At 38.4% G+C, this 26,818-nt stretch overlaps 1 non-coding gene across 1 annotated transcript; it reads right to left on the bottom strand.

Annotated features, from left to right (window-relative positions):
* Positions 1-17,632: 17,632 nt before the first annotated feature.
* On the bottom strand, positions 17,633-17,736 carry LOC112781862 (small nucleolar RNA R71). Its single transcript, XR_003192614.1, has one exon. It is a non-coding gene; the product is annotated as a small nucleolar RNA R71 (small nucleolar RNA).
* Positions 17,737-26,818: the final 9,082 nt, after the last annotated feature.

Here is a 26,818-nt window from a genome sequence, read left to right as displayed (position 1 = left end):
CCTATTTAAACATAGAAAAAAATACTGCAAGATTTAATTTTTAGTTTTCGATTAAAAAAACGTAATTTAATTCTACAATCGTATTGTTGTAAATTCACATTAATTTAGCCAATGGCATAGTTTACCCATACTCAATTAAGATGTTGCGGGTTCGAGTCTCTTATCTTTAATAAAAAAAATTCACATTAATTTAAAGATGAGTTTAGTTAACACGAATTCTAAAATATGCTTATTATTTGTAAAAAAATTTAAATATTTTTATTTTACAAAAATATATATTTAAATAGGTCCTTAAAAAATTTTTTGCGAATATTTTTGTCTTTAAAAAAATTTTAGTAGGTTGAGGTCCCTAAATTTAACAAAAATAAGACATATAGATTTTTATATCACATTTTTAAGGATCTATTTATACAAATGAAAAGAATAGATCTAATTAAAGTAAACAGCAGTTCTTGCTTCTAATTTCTGTTCTTTTGATTTTTTGAGCTGCCGCAGATGAAGCTTGTCATCAGAGAAAGCAAGCTACTGCCACCAACTCTTAATTAAGCCGTATCCTCTTCCTTGTTCTGATTTCAATTTTTTCATTTTTGAAACCATAACACTCTCATCTTTACTCTAATTCTACTTTGTTTCTTTGCCATATGCTTGTTTTAATCATGGTGGCCTATATCTTTATTTTAGCTCAGTCCCTTTTTGGCTTCTATTTTCTGCTACAATTGGGTCGAGTATTGACGCTGGTGTTGCCATGGGACTGTTGAAGCCGCTGCTGCTTCTGATTTTGTTATCTTGGTACTGGTCTGATCTTTTCCTTAGGATAGATCCATTTACACATTCTGTTTTGTCACTGCTATGGTTGCCATGTTCAGGTTTTAATTCAATTTTAGTCCTTGCTTTGTTTTGAATTCCTAGGGCTGTAATTGCTTTTGATTCCGATCCAATTTGAATCCTCTGTTTTGCTGCAACCATGGCCACCGCTGTGAAGGCTAACATTGTCGTTGTTCTGGTTGCTGCCACTACCGTTTCGGTTCCGTGAAAGTCAGCGCTGCTGCCATGAAACTAAAAGAGAAAGGAGTTGTCATGTTTAATCTATGTGAACTCGGCTAATCGCGGTAGGGGGTTTAATTTAAACGGTTTTTAATTTAAGAATGTCCAGAAAGTTTATTGAATAACTGCAAATAGGTTTAATTGTTGTAAGTAATTGATTTGGTTAGATGAATGTTGAATTGTGGCTGCGATTGTGATTGAATTTGTGAATTTTGTGAAATTGATTTATTATATGTGGATTATGAATTGTTGATGAGTGTTTGTTGAGAATCCTGAATTTTGATAGGTTATATTGGATTGATTACCGTTGAGTTAGTTATTTGATATATTGTAATGATGGTAAACTTGGTTGATGATTGTTTTGAAATTGATTTTGAGAGGTATTGAAGGTTGACTCTTGAAATATTAAACTTTTTTGTTGAAAATCTTATTTTATGCATTACTTTTAAACGAAGTTAGAAATTTTGAAAAGCTATAACTAATTCTGTGATGATCAGAATTGCATGAGACCAAGTCTAGGTTAAACTTGAGAATACATGAAACTGGTTTGGAAAATTTAAGGCATTTTCGTTAAATATACAATTTATGACAAATTTTTGAAATCAGGTCGTTGAATCTGTCTTGCTGCAGAAAAATTCGAACAGGGTAGCAATTTGGTTGTCTTGCTGCGACTCCTACGAGCTGAGTTTTGAAGCGAAAATAATTTTTTTTTAAAACTTGATTAACTTGGTTTATTACTCTAAAACTTCAGAATTTTAGGAGTTAAGGATTGGGAGTTGTAAGTTTTTGAAAATTGGTGGTCAAAGTTGGAAAGAATCAGTTTTCAGCAAGTTATGCATCAACTTCCAATGCTTGTAACTCTTAGAATTGAATAGCAATTGGGTTGCAACCAAGACACACTTGTTGCTAGATAATTTAGGATTTTCCAAACCAAAATTTAGCTCAATTAAAGTTTTGTAGTAAAAGTTATGTAAGTTGAAAGATACCAAGCTTGCTGATTTCTAAAACAGGTTTTGACTTATTTCTACCTAACTTCCAAGCTATATAACTTTTTTTATTAAAAATGGTACTGACCTGAAACTAATTGAAAAATAAATCTTAACAAGTTAAGCTGAATCATATTAATTTTGAAGGTCATTGGATTTAATTTGGATTTTATACGGAATTTTGAATATTGAACGCCGCTGCTGTTTTCTAGTTTTTAAGCACTGCAGAGCAGTCACGGTTTTTCTTTTATTCGTGAGGCTAGATTGATAAAAAAATTATGATTTTTGATTTATTAGAAAGATTTACTCGAGATGGTCGCCTGGACATAAAGTTTGTACAATTCCAAATTCATTTGGTATTTTGAAAACAGAATTGAAATTAGACTGTCGAGGTTGTTTTGGTGACATCTTTGAATATGAGATTTAAGAATAGATTTTCTATACTATTATCAAATATTTTTGAGAATATATTGTTGTGGCAATTGTTGATAAAAGGCTGATGAAATGTTGAGAAAGAGAGAACCCGTAAGGATGGCTAAGTCCTATTTTTAGAGGATATTATGTCTGAACTTTTATAAAAATGTAAGGATTTAATTAAAATGTCCTATGTTAAATGTGCTTTGGATATATAATCTATAAATTTAATGTTTGATAACTGAAAATACATGTTCAAGGTACTCAGAAGTGGTTTGAATTAAGCTCGTTAAAGTAATGCTTATGAAATAAATTTGCTGGTTGAAGTTTGAACAAAAGAGTGCTTAAGAAAGATAAGTTATTGCTTAACATATGTCATAGAAGAGCAAAGTAATTTTTGTCTTATTTCTTTAAAGACACATATAAAAGATTTTCAAAGAATGATAATTACATAAATACTATTAAAAGTAATTCTTATTCAAAAGAAACCAAATGAAACTTAAATACATATCATACCTACCCCTCTGCGTAAAATAAAATCTCACGGGACAACAGTGAGAGGACTCTATGAAAACAATTAAAATCACAACTAAAGTTTTTTTATTTCTGCCACAGTAGAGCAGAAAGTTCTTATGATTTTTCAACCCTTGCAAAAAATAAATAGCTACTCTTCTGGTCCAGCCTCTGCTCTACTGTGGCAGAAAAGTGGGCAAAAAACAGACTACTCTACTGTGGCAGACCAAAAATTTCTACTCTACTGTGGCAGACAAAGAACTTTAGTTATGATTTTCATTACTTTCATAGAGTCCCTTCATTGTTGTCCCGTGAGATTTTATTTTACGCAGAGGAGTAAGTATGGTATGTATTTAAGTTTCATTTGGTTTCTTTTGTATAAGAATTATTATTAATAGTATTTATGTAATTATCATTCTTTGAAAATCTTTGATATGTGTCTTTAAATAAATAAAACAAAAATTACTTTGCTCTTCTATGGCATATGTTAAGCAATAATTTATCTTTCTTAAGCACTCTTTTCTTCAAACTTCAACCGGCAAATTTATTTCATAAGCATTACTTTAACGAGCTTAATTCAAACCATTTCCAAGTACCTTGAACATGTATTTTCAGTTTTCAAACATTAAATTTATAGATTATATATTCAAAGAACATTTCACATAGGGCATTTTAATTAAATCCTTACATTTTTATGAAAGTTCAAACATAATATCCTCTAAAAATAGGACTTAGCCACCTTTACGGTTCCTTCTTTCTCAACATTTCATCATCCTTTTATCAGCAATTGCCACAACAATATATTCTCAAAAGCATCTGATAATAGTATAGAAAATCTATTCTTAAATCTCATATTCAAGGTTGTCACCAAAACAACATCGACAGTCTAATTTCAATTCTATTTTCAAAATAGAAAATGAATTCGAAATTGTACAAACTTTATGTCCAGGTGACCATCTCGAGTTAAGATTTATAATAAACTAAACTCATAATTTTTTTTATCAATCTAGGCTCAGAAATAGAAGAAAAACCGTAAGTATTCTGCAGTGCTTAAAAACCAGAAAACAGTAGCAGCGTTCAATATTCAAAATTCCATATAAAATCCAAATTAAATTCAATGGCCTTAAAAATTAATATGGTTTAACTTAACTTGTTAATATTTATTTTCCAATTAGTTTCAGGTCAGTAACATTTTTAATAAAAAAGCTACATAGCTTGGAAGTTGGGTAGAAATAAGTCAAAACCTGTTTTAGAAATCAGCAAGCTTGGTATCTTTCAACTTATATAACTTTTACTACAAAACTTTAATTAAGATAAATTTTAGTTTGAAGACTCCTAACTTATCTAGCAACAAGTGTGTCTTGAATGAAACCCAATTTCTATTCACTTCTAAGAGTTAGAAGCATTGAAAGTTGATGCATAACTTGCTGAAAATTGATTCTTTCTGGCTTTGACCACCAATTTTCAAAAACTCACAACTCCCGATCCTTAACTCCTAAAATTCTGAAGTTTTAGAGCAATAAACCAAGTTAATCAAATTTTAAAACAAAATTAGTTTTGCTCCAGAACTCAGCTCTTAGGAGTCGCAGCAAGATAATCAATTTCAATTTCAAAACAATCACCAACCAAGTTTATCACCATTACAATATATCAAATAACCAACTCAATGGTAATTAATCCAATATAACCCATCAAAATTCAGGATTCTCAACAAACACTCATCAACAATTCATAATCCATGTATAATCAATCAATTTCATAAAATCCACAAATTCAATCACAATCGCGGCCACAATTCAACATTCATATAACCAAATCAATTACTCACAATAATTAAACCTATTTGTAGTTATTCAATAAATTTTGTGGGCATTCTTAAATTAAAAACCGTTTAAATTAAACCCCCTACCTTGATTAGCCAAGTTCACATAGATTAAACGTGACAACTCCTTTCCCTTTTAGTTTCATGGCAGCAGCGGTGACTTTCACGTAACTGGAACGGCAGTGGCAGCAACCAGAACAGCAACAACGTTAGCCTTTACAGCGGTGGCCATGGTTGTAGCAAAATAGAGGATTCAAATTAGATAAGAATCAAAAGCAATTACAACCCTAGGGATCCAAGAAAAAACAAGGAATAAAATTGAATTAGAACCAGAACATGGCAACCATAGCAGTGACAAAACAGAACGTGTAATGGATCAATCCTAAGGAAAAGATCAGACCACCAAGATAACAAAATCAGAACCAGCAGCGGCTTCAACATCCCATGGCAACACCAGCGTCAATACTCGACCTAATTGTAGCAGAAAATAGAAGCCAAAAAGGGGCTGGGCTAAAATAAAGATATAGGCCACCATGATTTAAACAAGCATATGGCAGAGAAAAAAAAGTAGAATAAGAGTAAGGATGAGAGTGGTAAGGTTTCAAAAATGGGGAAATTGGAATCAGAACAAGGAGGAGGATACTGGCTTAATTAAGAGCTGGTGGCGGCAGCTTGCTTTCTCTGATGACAAGTTCCACCCACGGCAACTCCAAAAATCAAAAGAACAGAGATTAGAAGTAGGAACTGCCATTCCTGTAGCAGCTCCAAATTGACAGCAGTAGCATTACCCTCCCCATCAATCTCTCTTCTCTGTCATTCTTCCTCCTCTCCTCTGCCCTAACCAGCATTGACAGTGGTGAGGGGAGCTTCAGCGACGGCTAGAAGTGCGACGGCCTCCCTCTCTCTTCTATTCGACAGCAACAGCAGTGACGGTAGCAGTGACACCTACCGGTGCTGCTCCCCAATTCCCCTCTTCCCTCTGCATCTCGTGTTTTCTTGCTCCTTCTTCCCCTGTTTCTTAGTCTCTTGTTTACCCCTTTTCTCCATCTCTCTATTATTCTATTGAAATGTGTGGTGAATTGTTGAGTATAAATGAATGATAAGGAATAAAAGAATGTGGATCACTGGGGGATGGGTGGGTGGCAGCGTGCGTGTGTTCTTTTAATTGGTTAGTGGATATACGTATTAGATAACAACGATACATATAGAATAAGAAACATAGAACTAGGATTTAAGTAAAACTAGTTTTAAGACCCGTGCCAAGCACGGGGACATAGCAGCAGCGACGTTGAACTATGAATCTCAAGAGGCTGATGTGATGAAACTAAACAATAGAATGTTCGCAACCAGTAAATACAGATTTAAGAAAATGGGATGGGAACAACACCTTGGAAGCAAGACATAAGAGCCGAACAACGAATATTACAGTAACGACTGAATGGTGGGAATTAAATTGACAAAAATCTCTCTGTACACAACATTGATAGTATGATTTGAGACTATTCCATTAGAATCAACAACCAAGATCTTGAGACCCGATACACTATTGACTCGAGAGAGTGCAACATAAAGCTGACCATGTGTGAAAATTGGCCTTGAAAGGTACACACCAACAGTTGATAGTGTCTGTCCTTAGGACTTATTTATGGTCATTGCAAAGTAAAGCACAATTGGAAACTGCCTTTGAGTAAACATGATTGGTAATGTTTCATTATTAGGGATCATGTTCATCCTAGGAATAAATACAAGTTGACTAACGTTATGACCTGCTAATATGACGCACTCAATAACATGATCACCAAGTCACCTAACTTGCATTCGTGTACCGTTGCACAATCCATTAGAATGGTCAATATTACGAAGAAGCATGACAGGAACACCAATATTAAGAACTAACTTGTGTTGTGGAATACCAGAACAATTCAATGCATTCAATGACTCTGTGCTCATTGTCTATAATTCAGATTCCAAGTGACCATCTTCATTGAGTAGTGTGTCAGAACTGAGGTAAACCTTTTTATTGCCTGGAAGCAAAGACATGACATGATTGTTAACTTCGATCCAACATCAAGTGTCGGTGCCAATATACTCCTGTTCTTAAGATAGTCCACACTAGAAATATGCAGTAAGATATTAGGATAAACGAACAACAACAAATCGTGAAGAGCTGGTGACTCAACATCCAATAAAAACATATCTGGTATAATAATCACCAATTCGCCATCGGTACTATCTCCTAATAACCCGTCACCTAACTGAAGTAGCCAGTCAGCAAATTTCTTTAACTCTACACTGCAGATATCTTATGAGCTGCCACATAGCCTCATGTTTTTGGTCAATTACAACACCTGGCAAGACTGCCACAAGTACGAAGAATTAATACACGTGTGAACAATATCCTCCCGAGAACCACGAGGAATCACATGCAATATTTGACGAAAATCACCTCCAAGAACAACAACTTTTCCACCAAATAAAGCATCAGGCTTAGATCCATGTGCAAAACGAAGAACATCCTTAAGGCACTTGTCGAGTGCTTCATAGCAAAATTTGTTTAACATAGGTGCCTCATCCCATATAATTAATTTTGTAGCTGAAATAAGATGTGCCAAAGGTGTGCCTTGTCTTATATTACAGATGAAATCTTGGTTAACACTAAGTGGAACCTTAAATCGTGAATGAGCAGTTCTGCCATTTGGTAACAGTAACGATGCGATGCCGCTATATGCAATGTCGAGTACAATTTGACCTTCCGAACTTATTGAAGCAGAAAGTACATTCCATAGAAAAGTCTTCCCAGTTCCACCATATCCATAAACAAAACAAAAAATCCACCCATTTCACGGCTGACTGCATTGAATATTGTGTTGTACGCGACACACTGGTTTTGATTTAAGCGGGAAACTAAATCGATAGAAACAGTTGCCAGTTCAGTCCTATTGAAATTGAGCTCATCAAAAAAGATTGTGTCACGAGGTTCTACGAAATCCAGCAAATCCAAAAATGGCATGTCGATAAATTCTTTTAAGGTCCTACCATTCATTTGCAATAATTTCTCAATTTTGGCAAGAGTGGTGGACTTGATCTCGTCAGCAGAACGATCAAAACCTAAACCCACAACAGAATAGGTTAACGTAACAACATATTTTTGTACTGTAATAAAATTTAATTCGTTAAAAACACAACAAACTTTGGTTAAATGAAAAAAATTTTTCTAACAATAACATGTTAATTTAGCATAAGAGAAAGATAAATGTGCCAACAAATACAAATTTAACCTAGAATCTGTCTATTGTAAAAAATCATGCTATCTGCACAATGTTTCCAACATTGCTCCCAGGCGATATCAGGGCGAACAATGTTGTTCAACATTAAAAGCAATGCAAACAACCTCGTGACATAAGACAGTGATGCCCACGAACTGGCTTCAATAATAGCATCAATAAATTCTTTGTCATCTTGCAAAAGCCCGAGAGCATAACATGCTTCTTTGTATGTATCATAGACAACACCATCGACGGACCAAATATCATCAAAGTCCGACACCCTTTTTTATAATTCAACAACAAACGAAGATAATACTCCTCTCCATGAGACTGAGGAATATGGGTGAGATGACCGATCACATGACCTTACTTCCGAGGCTTCCATATATGTCCCTGCTTATCCTAAACAGAACATGACGGCATCTCTGTGAAAGTGAGGCTACGGGCAGCATTAAATTCTTTGTTAGCCTTCATCCATCCAATAAACATACTATCCTTTGAAACTGCACTCTCAATTACATTTTCAATTAGCTGATGATCTTCGTAAAAACATTTTGTTCATTTGGTAGATGGAATGGTAGGCGAATGACGTTAGGTACTTTGAATTGAATCTCAAAATTGAACAGCCTCCAAAAAGCCTCACACGCAGATATATATCGACAATCAAAGTAATTTTGGATCTCATCCACAATCATAGCCGAATCATCTACATCATGGGATCAGAAAAACTAAGCAGTGACATGGTCATTACCTTTTTGTACATACTTAAACAAATACTTTATAGTAGATGTCTGGCAAGTGTACTCAATATTTATGTGACATCCATACTTGAGAAGCAACATCGCATTATATGGAACAATAAATCGATTGTCAACATCAACATTTTTCTTACTCATGGTACGACCATTATCCGGATGTTTATACTTAGGGAAACCTGCATTGTCTAGCACTGTTTTCTCACGGAAGGCCATCGGATAGAACTTGGAACACTTTCCGTTTACCATGCATGGGCTTCTCGTATTCAACACCCCACATAGACCATGTACCATGAACTTTTAGACTAATTTGTGGAGCTTAGGTTGCACGTGTTCATCAGGTATCTCTGTTGAGATATAATGCTCAATATCATTGGAGGATCTCGGCTTCGGATTTGGTTGAATAAACAACAAAATGTGACAGTGGGGAAGGCCACGCTTTTGGAATTCAACTATATAGACAACTAAAGTACACAAAGAAAAAAAAAACAGACTAAGTTAGGGGACAAACAACACAAGATAAAAATTTACTAACCTAATAGTATCAAGTTGAAAAAAAGAGAGTCAAGAATGCTTACTTGCTTTTGGTTTTCCAAATATAGATCCATTTTTTAAGTCTTTTAGTAATTCGTCTAGCTTGATCTTAAACACTCTACATATGATGTCTGGCCTGTCATTTGGCTTTAGTGAGTAATTGGCAACACATTCTTTAACCTCATTCCACTCTGGATTACATGTGATAGTTATAAAATAGCTCGGATAGCCGGTGTATCTGCATATAGCAAATGCAGATTTGTAATTGTTATACATATATCGAGGACCACCAACAAAGGAGGATGGCAAGATAACTCGTTTCCCAGTTTTGGCAGTTTGAGTTTCACCTTGAATTAGGCACTCATGAAGCCCCTGCAGTTGATGGGAGCAAAAGTTGTTCTGGTTGTATCTATGATACTGCAATCTTTCAGCCTCTACCATGGTGTAACTATCTATTAAAAACTGTTGAAACAAACATCTTGATTTGAGTAGTACTTGCGACTCTTGTGATCTCATCTGAAGGAGATAAGAAAAAAATTCCATCATGCTAATGGTTTCTCTCTTATAAATATTTTGATTAGATTTTTCTTCCGATATTAAAATGTCGTTCCTAAAACCATCTTCTCCTTATGGAAATAGCAAGGGATATTGGAGAGCTAAGTACTGAGGGTGATTAACATCAATTCGATTCAACAAGTTTGAATGTATCTCGATGATAACATCTCTCGCAAGGTTTTCTGTATCGAAATCACCTACAATAAGGCCTGCAACTTGAGACGTTGACGGTAGATTATATCTTCTGCCATCAGTATCCCTTTTCTTAATAAGACGAAGCCGAATTGGAGTTGTTGAATCTTGAGCGAATCTTTCCGCAGAATACCAGAACATCTTAGCAAGGGAGTTATGGGATTCAAGCATATCTCTGAGGTCAGTAACAGCTTTTGGATCAATGGAAATATGTTGACCAACATGCATACAAAAAAAAAAATAACAGACCAACAAACGTAGCAACCCAAGTGAGCATATCATAAGTAGTGAACACATCAACAATTGAGAAGCTTAGTAGAAGGCACAAACAAACCAGCTCACCCAATTGCATCAATTCTGTTTTGAACTTCGTTCTCAATATCATAAAAATATAGCTGTGCAAACTTTGGCTTGCTAGATTGTTGTGGCATAAAACTCCCTATGGAATGATAATTCTGACTACTAATAATAAACATTGAAGGGGGGTCCCTTTGTTAATTGTGTTTTTGTATCTTTTCTGCCATGGATGTGAATGAAAACATACCATTAAAAGACCTAATATGTTTTTGATGGTGCACAGTTTTGTCATCACAACCATCCAACAGCAACATCAACAGTGGAGGCAGAAATGGCAACAAAGGCAAAGTGACCTTGCCACTCATGCAATAAATGCAAAACAATATAGTCTTATTTGGCCCTGCTTTAGAAAGGCGCTCATGAAGCCACATATTGGCCCCACAGAAAAAATATTTATGCACAGGAAGCCCGATTGACCAAACATCTACACAAAAAAAATGAACAAAAGAAATTAAATGATCAAGATATGCATTCATGACCTAAAAAATGAAAGAAATAATAAGGAAAAAGAGAAAAACCTAGTTCAGTAGCGAACGCAGTAGAGATATGAACTTCCAAAGCGTGCGCATCGGGAAAATGAGGATTACTCAGCTGAGATAAAGCTGACTGGGAACCATCCCTGCAAATTTTCATTACAATCAGTAAGCATACTTTGGTATAGGATCGGAGACTAATTAAATAAGTACAATTTGCGTGTGGAACAAGCCCTGCCCAAAAGCATGCAACAACCATAGTTGCGGTGACTACTGGAGAAAACAGATTCGATGCCCATGTGCACCATCACCGAACCAACTCATGAGGGGATTTGTAGCGAGTTGAACCAATTAGTCACATGGAACACAGGGGAAAAAATTAAGATGCACAACATATCTTACTTCTTCTGTGTTTTGGCACGCTTTCAGTTGCCCCTCATTTGAGAAATATTGCACGAAGATGACACTGCAACACAAGGAGGTTGTTAGAAGCATGATCAGAAGTTTCCATGTATCCGGCGCAGAGTGAAAAAAATAGAAAAAAACGTAAATAACTGGAATAAGCATAGCAACAGAAAGATAGGAGCCGTCATCCAGCCATGTGGCAGACAACGCAAAGATTTGACCCAAACTGAATCTGAAAATAGTCATTAATAGATAGAGCAATGTACAAATAACCATGGTCGCATCACCTTCCAGTGTTACAGCCGGTATGGGGAATACATCCGAAACTCCCATTGTGCTCTGGGGTGGAACATGGATCTGTATGTTCGGATTATTTGTGATGATTCATATAAAAGTTGATCCCCAGTAAGGAAAATATCAACAATTTAGTAGGTAACTGTTCCGAGGATTACCTGAAACTATAGGTCGATCTCGGTCGAGATCTTCTGTTCTGGTCGGAGATGACGTGTCCAGCTGGCTGGTGGCGGCCGGAGCTGTTGTGTCCGACTTATTGGATTGGCTTCACTTCTGATCCTTGGTCACTGGAGGGTGGGGGTACCTACAAGAGACTCCGATGCTTAAGTTAGCACGGGTATTAAGCAGGTTTATTGTAGAATCAGAGTATGAGTTATACCTGGGTGCTCCAGTGTATTTATAATGGTTATAGAGTGACCTTTCTAGATAAGATAAGTTAGTTATCTTATCCTATCTTATCTTATCTTTGGGTGAGGTCAGCTTATCATCAACAGAACTGCCCTTCTCTCTGTAAGCTTGAGCTGCCTTTGGATTGGGCTGTGTTCCTTTGTTTGGGCCTTCTTGGGCCTTCCTGTCGATTTGGCCGACCTCTTTTGTAAAGAGGTCTGATAGTCTGACCTGAAGAGGTCGGTCGCTTTGTCTCCAATCATCCCAGGTCGGATAGCTCGACCCAGGGTATGAACAGTGCCCCTGCTTGAGCTCGGTCTTTTTGTTGAGGTCGAGTCTTTGACTTCGGTCCTTCTAGTGAAGCCGAACTCAAGCATTTTGTCGATTCCTTTCTTTGTAGAGCCTTTTTTGAATGTGGAATATTTTCCTTTAAAAGCGCGCGCTTTTATATCAGCGCTTTGGGAACGTGCGAGGGTTTAATGCCCCATTTCCTTTGGTTTGAATTTTGCCATCAGAAACGGTTTCTCTTCTTCATTCTTCTTCGTAACTTCTCCCTTTACTCTCGCTTTCTGTTTCTTGCCTAGAGTTCATAGTTCTTTCCTGCGACGCCTGCTCTGCCACTACTTTTGTGGAAGAAGGGTGATTCTGGATTTCTCTTTCCGTTCTTCGAATTTTTTCGTTTCGCGGGGTAGCTCTGTCGTTTCTACTCTTCAGCTTTCTTTCGAGGTTTTCTTCTATTTTTCAGGTTCGATTTTTCTTCCTCTGTCACTTTTTATGTCTGATTTTGAGAAAGTTTGGATCTTTTCTGCTTTTTTACCATGCCTGATTGTTGCGTGTTCTGGAATTTCTTCGCCGTTTGTGTGAGTTTTTTCGCCTTCCTTGCTGCTCGATGCTTTTTAGGGTTTTTTGCATGTTGCCGTTATTTCTGTTTGTGCTTCTAATGATGGTTTCGGAATGATAACTTTGTTTGATTCTGAAAAAGGTTTGTGTCTTTGATGATTTTCGCTTGGCCTGTCTGATGTTGGTGATGCTTTTTGCTGATATACTGTAGAAAGATAGTGGCTTGGATGACTTTTGTGTTTTTACTTTCTTTGTTTCATTTGAAACCTTTCTTTTCTTGTTTGATGAATGCTGGGACGTAGGCTGTAGGAATTTCTTGAAACCTTGCTTTGTTTCTGCCTCCAAAGGATGCCCCAGAACTTTGGTTTGAGTCTTGGGATTTTCCTTTTCTGCTTGTTCGCCTGTGTCATTTTAGTCGAGTTATTTTGCCTCTTGTCCGAGATGTTTTTTAGTAATCCAATCTTCTTTTCTTATTTGTAGGATTAGTAGCGTCATGTCTTCTCGCATAACATTGTAGAGGTGTCTTCCAAAGTTCCCGAGGGGATGTCCGATTGGCTGGACTCCCTTGTCTTAATGTGTGTCTCTGTCGTGGATGCTGAATTTTGTGTAGAGCTGAGGAAACGTCATAGGGTTTGTGGTAGCAGTGCTCGAGAGAGGGATTATGAGCTTGTAGCTCCTGACTCTGATGAGAGGGCTTGTTTTCCTACTTTCGTCGAGGGGGAACGTCCCTTCTTCTACGCCTGTGAATATTTCTTCAGCCAGTTGGACATTACTTTTCCTTTTACTGCTTTCGAGATAAACTTGTTGTGGTCATGTAATATTGCTCCATCCCAGCTTCATCCGAATTCCTGGGGTTTTATCAAAATATTTCAACTGCTTTGCCAAGAGTTAGGCGTAACACCTTCTGAAACTCTTTTCCTCTATCTTTTTGTCTCGGCCAAGCCCGGAGGTTCTTCCAAAAAGAAAGCTTCCTGGGTTTCTTTCAGATCGGCCCAGGGGCATAAAGTTTTTGCCATGTATGATGAGTCCTTTAAAAATTTTAAGAATTATTTCTTCCGAGTCCGTGCTGTTGAGGGGGTCTGCCCCTTTTTTCTTGATGAGAATGACGAGCCTGCTTTTCCTCTAGAGTGGAAAAAGAATGTGAGAGTGCCACGTTATACATGGGAGATGCTTAATGAGGTTAAGCGGGCTTTTGTAGTTGTTCTTGAAGATTTGTGGGGGGAACCACTCCATCTGGATACAAAAAGATTCTTGAGTGATCCATCTTTGGTTCGAACTACTTTGGGTACTGTCTGACTTGTTTTTATACTTGTTTCTGAGCTTTTCTTCTCCTATGTTGTAACTCGTCATTTATGGTTGATTCTGTATTTTCAGAGATATCGAAAAACAATGATTCCATGAAGGCCTACAAGAAGGCGAAGAAGGCTGCTGCTGCTCAAAATATCTTGGCCAAGGCGGCCGGACAGGGATCTTCTCAAGTTCCTGTGAAGTCGCCTGTGCCAAGTTCTCCTGGGCCAAGGAAGGTGATTGATGCCAAGGCATCATAGGCTAGTTTCACTAGCATTTTTCTGTTAGTTTTAGTAGTTTTATGCATTTTCTTGAGCTTAAAGTAACCAAAAATGGTTAAATGAAGAACAAAGTAATGAACCATCCAAACAATATGATTTTGATGCAAATTCCATGAGTTTTAGTTATATTACTTAAATGCTATGAATGAAAGATTTCTCATGAAATTTTGCAAGACTTTGATGCAATTGTTTGGATGATTTCAGGGAAGAAGAGGCTAAGCAAGGAAGCAACAAAATCAATAAAGGAAGCTTGAATATCACATGTGGAGTTTAAGTTCCAGTTTAAGCCTAAACTGGAGCTTAAACGCCAAAATCATGAAGGATAAGAAATGCTGGGATTGAAGTTTAACCTCCAGTTTGACCTCAAACTGGAGGTTAAACGCCAGAATGAAAAGCCTCACTTAAGGAGCATTCCACGTTTAACCTCCAGTTTGACCTCAAACTGGAGGTTAAACGCCAGAATGAGTATGCCACCCAGGGAGGAGTTCCACGTTTAACCTCCAGTTTGACCTCAAACTGGAGGTTAAACGCCAGAACCAGGAAGAGTACCAGGGAGCCATTCCACGTTTAAGCTCCAGTTTGACTCAAACTGGAGCTTAAACGTGTTCGATAGCTTTTCTACTCCAGGGTTGCTCTCTCCATCTCCACGTTTAACCTCCAGTTTGACCTCAAACTGGAGGTTAAACGTGTTCGACACCTCCAGGGCCACCATTCTAAGCTTCCACGTTTAACCTCCAGTTTGACCTCAAACTGGAGGTTAAACGTGTTCGACCTCCAGTATGCCTCCACCCTTTTCCACGTTTAACCTCCAGTTTGACCTCAAACTGGAGGTTAAACGTGTTCGACCTCCAGGGCTGCCCTTCCTATCTCCACGTTTAAGCTTCAGTTTAACCTTAAACTGAAGCTTAAACGTGTTCGACTACATGACTCTCCAGGGCTACCTTCTTCCATTTCCACGTTTAAGCTTCAGTTTAACCTTAACTGAAGCTTAAACGTGCTTCTACAAATGGCCTCACTGGAAGTGTCTGGCGTTTAAGTTGCAGTTTAAGCTTAAACTGCAACTTAAACGCCACTCTTGAAAAAGGTTTCTGGGCCAAAAATATTGTGATTTAAGTTAGTCTTTGAGCACAATTATTAACTTAAACGTACTTTGGTATGAAACCCAGTTGAATATCATGGTTTATGGGATTGGGCCTGAAGGATTGATGAGTTTGAAATCTCAATTTATTGAGTCATGTGTCATTATTTGATTATCACTAAGTTGGCTCAATAAATGTTACAGGATTTGGATCAACAACCTCATCAAAATTATGGATCATAAACCCAAGGCAAAAGGAAAGCAAGGAGAGGCCTCAAAGCCCAAGAAGCACAACTGAAGCTCAATATAGAAAGTGTATAAATAGGATAGAAGTTAAGTTAGAGAAAAAACTTTTACTTTCACTTTTAGCTAGTTTCCTTTTCTTTGTAATTGAATTCAGAGCTATGATTCACTAAACCCCCTTTCATTGGGTTAGGGAGCTCTATTGTAATTCAATGAATCAATAATAGTTTATCTTCTTCTTCAATCTTTTCTCTTGAATTTTGTTAGAAAGCTTCTCGATCTAATTCCATTGAGTAGTTGTCTTGGGAAAGAAACTACTCATACTTGGAATCCTTCGGAGCCTTGGGAAAGGAATGAAGGATTCATGCTAGAGAAGCTTTCTCACAGTGGATTGGATTGGGGTTTGGATGGATATTGTGACATGTAATCCTACCAAATTGTGGTTCATGAAATTGTGTGGTATAATCAGTGATCAAGCATCATCTCTTCTTATGAACATTTAAACCAAGGGATTGGGAATTTGTTTGTTTTTAGAGAGCATTGGTGAGCCAAGGAATTGGGATCCAATCATATAAGATTGCCAAGCAAAATTCAATGAATGCATTGGTTGAGGAAGAGATATACATGTTTTGATTCGGAGATTTCAATATCTCCTAAACCCAATGAATTCCCCATTTCTGATTTCCACTTTCTCTTTACATTCTGCAATTCAATTCTTGCAATCACCCCCATTCCCTTTTAATTTCAGCAATTTACATTCTGCTCTTTAATTCATGCAATTTAAGATTCAGCCATTTAATTTTCTTGTCATTTACTTTTCCCGCCAATTTTACATTCCGCAATTCTCATCTCAAATCTTGATTCCGCTCAACTAGAACGCACTTCTAATCCGAATTGCTCACTCAACCAATCCTTGTGGGATTCGACCTCACTCTATTGTGAGTTTTTACTTGACGACGATAACCGGTGCACTTGCCGGAAGGAATTTTGCCGATCGTGCAATTTCCTAATCGTAGCATAACTAGTTTATGCGCATCAAGTTTATGGCGCCGTTGCCGGGGATTGGTTTTCGATTGACAATTCTCAAATTGGAAGCTAACTAGATTGAGCAATTTTCTCTTGCTTTGTTAATTCTGTTCTAGATACTTGTTGAATTTTAATTTCTGCACTTGGTTACATGCTTTCCTTCTTTATGCCTTTAAATTCATGCAACTAACTCACTGACTCACTAACTGTTTGAATTAATTCCTCAATTGAGCTAACCATACTCTTCCATTAACCAAGAGTATTTCACTTGTTTGTGTTTGAGCTGTGTTCTTGTATGACAGGTAGGAGAGGAGAGACATCAACTCCTCCATATACCGAACCAGAGAGGACCCTTCATAGACTTAGAAGGGAAGCAAGAGGGAAGAGAGTAGTGGGAGAAGAGGAATCTGAAGGAGAATCTGAGGACAATTTTGAGGAAGCTTTAGATCTCAACATGGATAGAGAAGTTCACAACCATGAGAGAGCTGATGGAAACGATGCCATCCCTGAGAGGAGGGTTCTTAGTTCATACATAAACCCAACCTCTGGGAATTGTGGTAGTAGCATCCAGAAACCACCCATTCAGGCCAACAATTTTGAGCTCAAGCCACAGCTAATATCACTTGTGGAAAATCATTGTTCCTTTGGAGGAAGTGCTAATGAAGACCCAAACCAACATCTCACAAAATTCCTGAGAATTTGTGACACTGTGAAGTCCAATGGAGTCCAGGAAGATGCCTATAAACTGCTTTTGTTCCCATTTTCACTTAGGGACAAAGCAGCTAAGTGGCTGGAATCATTCCCAAGGGGGAGTCTAACAACATGGGATGAGGTGGAAAGCAAGTTTCTGGCACGTTTCTACCCTCCACAAAAGGTCAATAGGCTTCGATCTGAGGTTCAGACTTTTAGACAACAAGATGGTGAAACTCTCTACGAGGCATGGGAGAGATTCAAGGACTTGACAAGGAAATGCCCACCAAACATGTTCCATGATTGGGTGCAACTGCACATCTTCTATGATGGGCTCTCTTATGAATCAAGGAAGGCTGTAGACCATTCATCAGGAGGTTCATTGAACAGGAAAAAGACTGTGGAAGAAGCCATTGAAGTGATCGAGACAGTGGCTGAAAATGAGTACTACTATGCATCAGAAAGGCACAACACTAAGGGAGTCATGGAGCTGAACCATGTTGATACAATTCTAGCCCAAAACAAGGTGTTTGCCAAGCAACTAGCAGAGCTTACCAGGCAATTAGAAACAAAGCAAGTAGCTGCAATACACACACAAGATCAAGAGGAGGTAGGCATTGAAGGAGGTGATTGGGATGAGGTTAACTATGTGGGAAACCAACAAAGGCAATCATATGATCCACATTCCAACACTTACAACCCAGGCTGGAGAAACCACCCAAACTTTGGGTGGGGAAACCAACAAACCCAACCACAAAATCACAAACCTTACAACCACAACCAACATAACAATTCCACATACCAAAACTCCAACCAAAGATCATACCAAGCCACACAAAGCACCTACCCCCAATCATCATATCATGGCCAAAATAATCAACATACCCAGCCTAATCCGAACCAACAATTTCAAGATCAATTAAACCGGATAGAAGGAATTATGGCAACCATGAGTCAAGACATCATTGAACTGAAGAGCTTCAGGGATGATGTGAGAACTACCTTAAGAAACCATGGTGAAAAACTCAAAAGGATGGAATCTCAAGTAGGAGAGCTATCTCAACAGGCACCCAAATCAACTGCAGTGTTCCCTAGTGACACAGAAAAGAATCCTAAAGGGGAACAAAAGAGAGTAAGATGGGAAGAATGCAAAGCCATCACCATAATGAAGGAAGTCTCAGAAGAAGAAGGAATCAGGCCCTCAGAGCAGGAACCAGAAATTTTGAAGGAAGGTGTGGAAGAAGTTAAGCAAGAAGGTGGAACTGAGCAAGCCAAGGAACTGCAAAAAGGCATGATGGAAGTATACCAACCAAAAGCACCATTTCCTGAGAGGTTAGGAGGAGGTGAAAAAAGGAAAACCTATTCAAGGTTTCTAGAGACATTTAACTCTCTTCATGTCAATATTCCCTTTCTTGAGATTCTTCATCAAATGCCCACACACATCAAGTATTTAAAGGAATTGTTAAGCAAGAAAAGAGTGTTGAAGGGAGGACAAACGGTAACAATGAACAAAGAATGCAGTGCTCTCATCAAGAAGGACACACTCTCTAAGAAAACGGACCCAGGAAGTTTTCATATCCTTTGCATCATAGGGGAAACAAAAATTGACAGAGGATTCTGTGATCTAGGAGCTAGCATAAACGTGATGCCTCTAACTCTTATGAAGAGGCTACAACTGAATGAGGTGAGATCCACTGATGTAATCATACAACTGGCTGACAAAACTCAGAAGCAAGCTGAAGGGGTAGTTGAAAATGTGCTGGTGAAAGTGGGGGATTATTATTTCCCCATAGACTTTGTCATTGTGGACATGGAGGAAAGCTACTTACACCCTATCATTCTGGGCAGACCATTTCTAGCCACTACTAGAGCGCTCATAGATGTAGAACAAGGAGAGCTAATTCTGAGAATACATGATGAACAGCTCATTTTCAAAGTCTTCAAACCTGCATCTGAGCCTGAACCAGAACCTGAAAAGCCTAAAGATGATAGTAGCCATCCGTGTTTGGAGGAAAGTAATCCAGCAGCTGAGACTCTAAAACAGTCATTGGAAGGCAAACAAGAGTTGCAAGAGTTAGAGCCACAAGAATCAGTGGAAACAGATCAGAAGGATCCTCCTGACATAAAGGTCAATGAAGAAATCCTCAAGAGAAAGGGAAGAGTGATAGGGAGATTGCCAAGAGGATGGAGAAACAAGAAAATTCCCACTGAAGGTTTTTCTCCGGGAGATAACGTGATATCAAGTCATTATCTGCCAATCCCACCTGGCCTCAAGACCATTCCTTCCCAGCTCCCTCAAGTGTTCACAATCAGGAAAGTTCTTTCTATGGAACATTTAGAGGTCATGAATGAATCAAGTGGGGACGTTTTCATAGTGAGAGGAGAGGACGTCAAGCACTACAATCCACCCTAACAAGGGACAACCGTCAAGCTAGTGACGTTAAAGAAGCGCTTCATGGGAGGCAACCCATGTTTTTAGTATCCTTAATCTTTAGTGCTTTGCTTTACATCTAATAAAGCATGGTTTCTTATGCATGAACTTGAATCCTCAGGACAACTATTGATTAAGTGCACTAAACCTTGCATGTAAATTACAATTGGTCTCTAAGTTTGGTGTGCCTGATGGCACTCCCAAATTTTACTCAAATTGAATTCCATCTTTCATTCAAGGTGCACAACCAAACATTAAGTTTGGTGTTCTTTTTGAACACAGTTTATGAAAAGCAAGAAGTTCCTCTGGATTTCAAAATTCATGACAAGTATACCATTCACATGTTTTAATACTTTGGTTTCAATTACTTAGGGTAGTCACTTTGTTTAGAATCAAAGAGCCAAGGTGACTATGATTTATTAGAATTATGCACACTCATTAAGGACAACCAATATGGATTTCATGTCATCAGGAGACTTAACCAAACACTAAGTTTGGTGTCCAAATAATAAGTGTGCATACATGTAGAAGTCACGGCTATAAGCTCATAAAGACAAGCATTGATTTACATGTGCAAATACTATTCATAATTCACATGGACCGAAAAATGATAGCAAATTTGTTTGTTTGTGCAGGTACAAAAGAAAAGACAAAAATGGAGGAAAAAGACAAAGGGAGGTACGTGCTTGGTCAAAAAGAAAATTCACAAATCTTTGAAACTAACACATGGGAAAAGGAAGTTCTGCAAGAAAAGAAAGCTACATGTACAACCTAATGCATCCAGAATACTTCCAAGAAAATGAAAAGCCAATCGTCCTTATCTACAATTCATATATTTACCATCAAGCCACCCTTCACAAACCACCCTAGCCGTTCATTTTTCACTCATGGGCACTATAAAGAACCACTTGGGGAATGAGTCCCACACCACCAATTCTCCTTCATACACATTTTCCTTCATCATAGCATAACTATCTCTTTCCGAAAACAACCTCACCACACCTCCAACAACACTTCTTGCTTCACCTTGTCAACTTTAGCTTGTCACTTACCAAAACTAAAAAAAAAAAAAACCAATGGCAGCTTCATCTAGCCACAAAAGAAGAAAAGACAAGCAGCCAATGGAGGAAAACAGGGAATTCGATGCATGGAGATACAGATCAGTGTTCCATGAGATTCAAGCCGAATGGATGAGACCTAAAACGGTACTAGCTGAGGTTCCCTTTGACCTTGAAAAGGATGAGTTCCCAGGTGTTTGGGAAAAGATCAAAAAGAGGAAGTGGGAGCGTCTAACTAAGCCAATCACTAGAATCAACATCAACTTGGTGAAAGAGTTTTATGCAAATGCAGTACGGGAGGATCAAACCAAGAACCCCACATACAAAAGCTATGTGAGAGGGGTGGAAGTTGACTTCAGTCCCAAAGCAATCATGAAAACTCTTGGCCTGAAAAACATACATTTCAGCCAAGCAAGTTATGAAGAAAGGATGATAGGAGAACCTGACTATACAACTATTGCTGAAGACCTTTGTGCCATCAGAGCTGAATGGGTGAGAAAAACAAGAGGGGCTCCAAGAGTCTTGAGAAGGGGAGACCTAACACCTGAAGCTAAAGGGTGGTATGCAATAGTTAGGAGATCCATCCTACCCACTGCAAACTCTTCAGAAATAGTCCCTAAAAGAGCCATCTTGCTACATTGCATTATGGTTGGAGGAGAGATCAAAGTTCATAAACTCATTGCTGAACAGATACAAGAGTTTAGTGAGAAAAGTGACCCTGAATCCTGGCTCCACTTCCCTAGCACTATCATTAGACTATGCATCGATGCCCAAGTACCACTTGAGGATGAAAGACCTAATTGGCTATATCCTGGACTGGCCATAACTGCGCACAGAATGACTCTTGGCCCAACTCCTCCAAGACATACAAGAAGAAGAAATGAAGAAGGGCAACAAGTGGAAGCCGAGCAAGAAGCAGAACAAGAAAGACAGGAAGGAGAAGATAGAGAAGAAGAGCAAGAAGAGCAAGCAACTCCTGAAAGAAGACAACGAATTCCCAGAGACCCCATGGATATGAGCAGAATGCAGGAAATCATGGAAGGAATGTCTCAACAATACATGAGGTCTCAGGAGAGACAAGAGGACTTTCATCTAAAAATGATGGATATGCAAAGGAACTTTGAATCAAGATTCTTCGATCTGCAAAGGGAACAAAATTTACACTTACAGGAATCCTTCAGCCACATATGCCAACACCAAGATGCCAATGTCTTGGCAATCAAGGAAGCCACCACTTTACAGAATGCAAGATACTCAGTCCAAGCTGATTACAACATCAGTTCGCAAATCAAGCTTAACTACATAGGGGAACATCTACACAAGATGGACCCAGCATTCCCAGCTTATGATGAGTATTTCAAAGGGAGGAAAGAAGGAGAAATAAACAAGGCAATGATCCTTGAAAAAGGAGTGGAAGAAACGATGAAAAAGGCTGGATTCTGGAAAAAGCTCATAAGAAAAGACAAGGGAGGCACAAGTGGTCAAAAAGAGGCAGGAAGCAAGAAGAAGCAGGATCCCAAGAATTAAGAAGAACCAAGCAATAAATAAGAGGTGGTCTCGTTCCTTAATAATCAAATGATAATTGGTGAATTGTCTTTATGAACGTGTTTTCATCATAAGTCATTTAAGTGTTATGTGGAGTTTTTTTTATGAGTTGTTTTTTTTTAGTATGTGTGTTTGTTAAGTGCTTTGAATAAAGTGAATGCCTGGATGTTTGGATATAACTTCACCTTCTTAAACAAGTGCGTGCCATGCTTGTTCTGTTTCCAAAAATAAAAGAAAAAGTTTGAACAAAAGTAACTTGGCTAAATTAGTGACAAATCAAGTAGAATTAAGTGGTGGTATGCATGCTTGATTGTTTAGTCAGATCACTAAAATTAGAGTGTAGAATTATCATTTTTTATGTAGAAAGTGAAAATTGTCTATGGATCTTGATGAATAAATGTCTTTGGCCATGAAAAAGAAAGAAAAAGAAAAAGAAAAAGCCACGGAAAAAGGCAACCAAAAAGCAAAAAAATTGAGAAAATAAGCTAGGTACCAATGGTTTGAACTTCTGAGACAAATGCCTGTGGTGTTTATGTATTAAGGATATGCTTGGATGAATAGGTTCTGAGGAGTGTTTCAACACTTGGTAACTTGGGTTAACTAACCCGGGATTATCAACCAAAAGTCCATTATCAAGAGCAACCTAAATACAAAACATTTAGTCACACAAAGAGGTGCTGGGCACCAATGTCTCAAGAAGAAATGTGAACTTAAATGCCTAAAGTGGATATGTGTAGTGCACTGATAAGAAAAAGAAAATGCCAAAGGCTTGTGCAACACATGACACTAAGCAAACAAGGAGCAAAAGAAGCTCTAAGAAAAAGAAAAGAAAAACAAAGAAGAGAAAAGTGCCAAAGACATAAGAATAACAAGAGGCCATAGCAATGTTTGATGGATGCAATGAAAAAGTGATAATCCTACCTGATAAGTATGAAAAAGTGATGCTGCAACTTTCTGCATAAAACCCTTCTGATGAACTTCAAATGCTTGCTAATATAGCCAATGTAATTGCTTTCTGTTTCATACTTTCTTCTCAAATAACTCAGGACTTGCTTAGGGACAAGCAAGTATTAAGTTTGGTGTTGTGATGCCAAGGCATCATAGGCTAGTTTCACTAGCATTTTTCTGTTAGTTTTAGTAGTTTTATGCATTTTCTTGAGCTTAAAGTAACCAAAAATGGTTAAATGAAGAACAAAGTAATGAACCATCCAAACAATATAATTTTGATGCAAATTCCATGAGTTTTAGTTATATTACTTAAATGCTATGAATGAAAGATTTCTCATGAAATTTTGCAAGACTTTGATGCAATTGTTTGGATGATTTCAGGGAAGAAGAGGCTAAGCAAGGAAGCAACAAAATCAATAAAGGAAGCTTGAATATCACATGTGGAGTTTAAGTTCCAGTTTAAGCCTAAACTGGAGCTTAAACGCCAAAATCATGAAGGATAAGAAATGCTGGGATTGAAGTTTAACCTCCAGTTTGACCTCAAACTGGAGGTTAAACGCCAGAATGAAAAGCCTCACTTAAGGAGCATTCCACGTTTAACCTCCAGTTTGACCTCAAACTGGAGGTTAAATGCCAGAATGAGTATGCCACCCAGGGAGGAGTTCCACGTTTAACCTCCAGTTTGACCTCAAACTGGAGGTTAAACGCCAGAACCAGGAAGAGTACCAGGGAGCCATTCCACGTTTAAGCTCCAGTTTGACTCAAACTGGAGCTTAAACGTGTTCGATAGCTTTTCTACTCCAGGGTTGCTCTCTCCATCTCCACGTTTAACCTCCAGTTTGACCTCAAACTGGAGGTTAAACGTGTTCGACACCTCCAGGGCCACCATTCTAAGCTTCCACGTTTAACCTCCAGTTTGACCTCAAACTGGAGGTTAAACGTGTTCGACCTCCAGTATGCCTCCACCCTTTTCCACGTTTAACCTCCAGTTTGACCTCAAACTGGAGGTTAAACGTGTTCGACCTCCAGGGCTGCCCTTCCTATCTCCACGTTTAAGCTTCAGTTTAACCTTAAACTGAAGCTTAAACGTGTTCGACTACATGACTCTCCAGGGCTACCTTCTTCCATTTCCACGTTTAAGCTTCAGTTTAACCTTAACTGAAGCTTAAACGTGCTTCTACAAATGGCCTCACTGGAAGTGTCTGGCGTTTAAGTTGCAGTTTAAGCTTAAACTGCAACTTAAACGCCACTCTTGAAAAAGGTTTCTGGGCCAAAAATATTGTGATTTAAGTTAGTCTTTGAGCACAATTATTAACTTAAACGTACTTTGGTATGAAACCCAATTGAATATCATGGTTTATGGGATTGGGCCTGAAGGATTGATGAGTTTGAAATCTCAATTTATTGAGTCATGTGTCATTATTTGATTATCACTAAGTTGGCTCAATAAATGTTACAGGATTTGGATCAACAACCTCATCAAAATTATGGATCATAAACCCAAGGCAAAAGGAAAGCAAGGAGAGGCCTCAAAGCCCAAGAAGCACAACTGAAGCTCAATATAGAAAGTGTATAAATAGGATAGAAGTTAAGTTAGAGAAAAAACTTTTACTTTCACTTTTAGCTAGTTTCCTTTTCTTTGTAATTGAATTCAGAGCTATGATTCACTAAACCCCCTTTCATTGGGTTAGGGAGCTCTATTGTAATTCAATGAATCAATAATAGTTTATCTTCTTCTTCAATCTTTTCTCTTGAATTTTGTTAGAAAGCTTCTCGATCTAATTCCATTGAGTAGTTGTCTTGGGAAAGAAACTACTCATACTTGGAATCCTTCGGAGCCTTGGGAAAGGAATGAAGGATTCATGCTAGAGAAGCTTTCTCACAGTGGATTGGATTGGGGTTTGGATGGATATTGTGACATGTAATCCTACCAAATTGTGGTTCATGAAATTGTGTGGTATAATCAGTGATCAAGCATCATCTCTTCTTATGAACATTTAAACCAAGGGATTGGGAATTTGTTTGTTTTTAGAGAGCATTGGTGAGCCAAGGAATTGGGATCCAATCATATAAGATTGCCAAGCAAAATTCAATGAATGCATTGGTTGAGGAAGAGATATACATGTTTTGATTCGGAGATTTCAATATCTCCTAAACCCAATGAATTCCCCATTTCTGATTTCCACTTTCTCTTTACATTCTGCAATTCAATTCTTGCAATCACCCCCATTCCCTTTTAATTTCAGCAATTTACATTCTGCTCTTTAATTCATGCAATTTAAGATTCAGCCATTTAATTTTCTTGTCATTTACTTTTCCCGCCAATTTTACATTCCGCAATTCTCATCTCAAATCTTGATTCCGCTCAACTAGAACGCACTTCTAATCTGAATTGCTCACTCAACCAATCCTTGTGGGATTCGACCTCACTCTATTGTGAGTTTTTACTTGACGACGATAACCGGTGCACTTGCCGGAAGGAATTTTGCCGATCGTGCAATTTCCTAATCGTAGCATAACTAGTTTATGCGCATCAGTGATCCCCACTCCTCGAGTTCGCCTGACTGATCCTCCACAGACTTCTGCCATTGCTTCTGGTGCTCCTCCCAATAAGAAACAGAAAACAATTGAGGCCTTTAACCTTGACGCCCCTAATTTTAATGCAATCGAATTCGTAGATCAGCAAATCGGTCCCTACGGTACCCTCCCCATGGATTATGTGTCAATCCTTCACCATCTGGATTTTATGACCCGAAACAGTGTTAAAATGGCATATATGGGGGCTACCCTGTACCAAACTGCTCAGAATCTTCCTCTCCATGCTACCAAGGAGTTTATGGAGGAGGCTAAATAGGAGTTCGACCGAATGAAGGGCCTGAAGGAAGAGCTTGAGGTAAAGGTAGCCAAGTTGGAGAAGGATCTGGAGAACGAAAAGGCGAGTTCTCTTGCTCTGGCAGCTTCTGTGCGGTTGGCCGAGTACACGGCATTGAGGCATAAGGACAGTTATGTGACATCTTATCGAGAGGTGGTGCACCTGAGGGAGGAGTTGGAGAATGCGCGAGCTGATTACTCCGAGCTCCAAGGTCATCTTGTTGGCAGCGTAACTGCTGCCTATGAGAGCTTGAGGGAGCAGGTTCGGATTATTGCTCCCGAGGCCGACCTTACTCTTTTCAGCCTGGATAATGTTGTGAGGGATGGTAAGATTGTCCCTGATGACCAGGATGATGATGATGTTGAACCTCCCCCTGTGTCTTCTGTCAAAGTGTCAGCCTCTTCAGTTCCTCCAGTTGTGTCTGACCCGGATTGCCAGATTCTGAACCGGGATGATGGAACCGTGGATGCTGTCCCCATTCAGACTCGGCCTCCTTCTCCCCGTACTGATGCTACCGGGAAG

The sequence above is a fragment of the Arachis hypogaea genome, chromosome 19 (genome assembly GCF_003086295.3).
Source record: "Arachis hypogaea cultivar Tifrunner chromosome 19, arahy.Tifrunner.gnm2.J5K5, whole genome shotgun sequence".
NCBI lineage: Eukaryota > Viridiplantae > Streptophyta > Magnoliopsida > Fabales > Fabaceae > Arachis > Arachis hypogaea.
The sequence above is the reverse complement of the archived record's forward strand: the minus strand, read 5'-3'. Positions and strand labels throughout refer to the sequence as shown.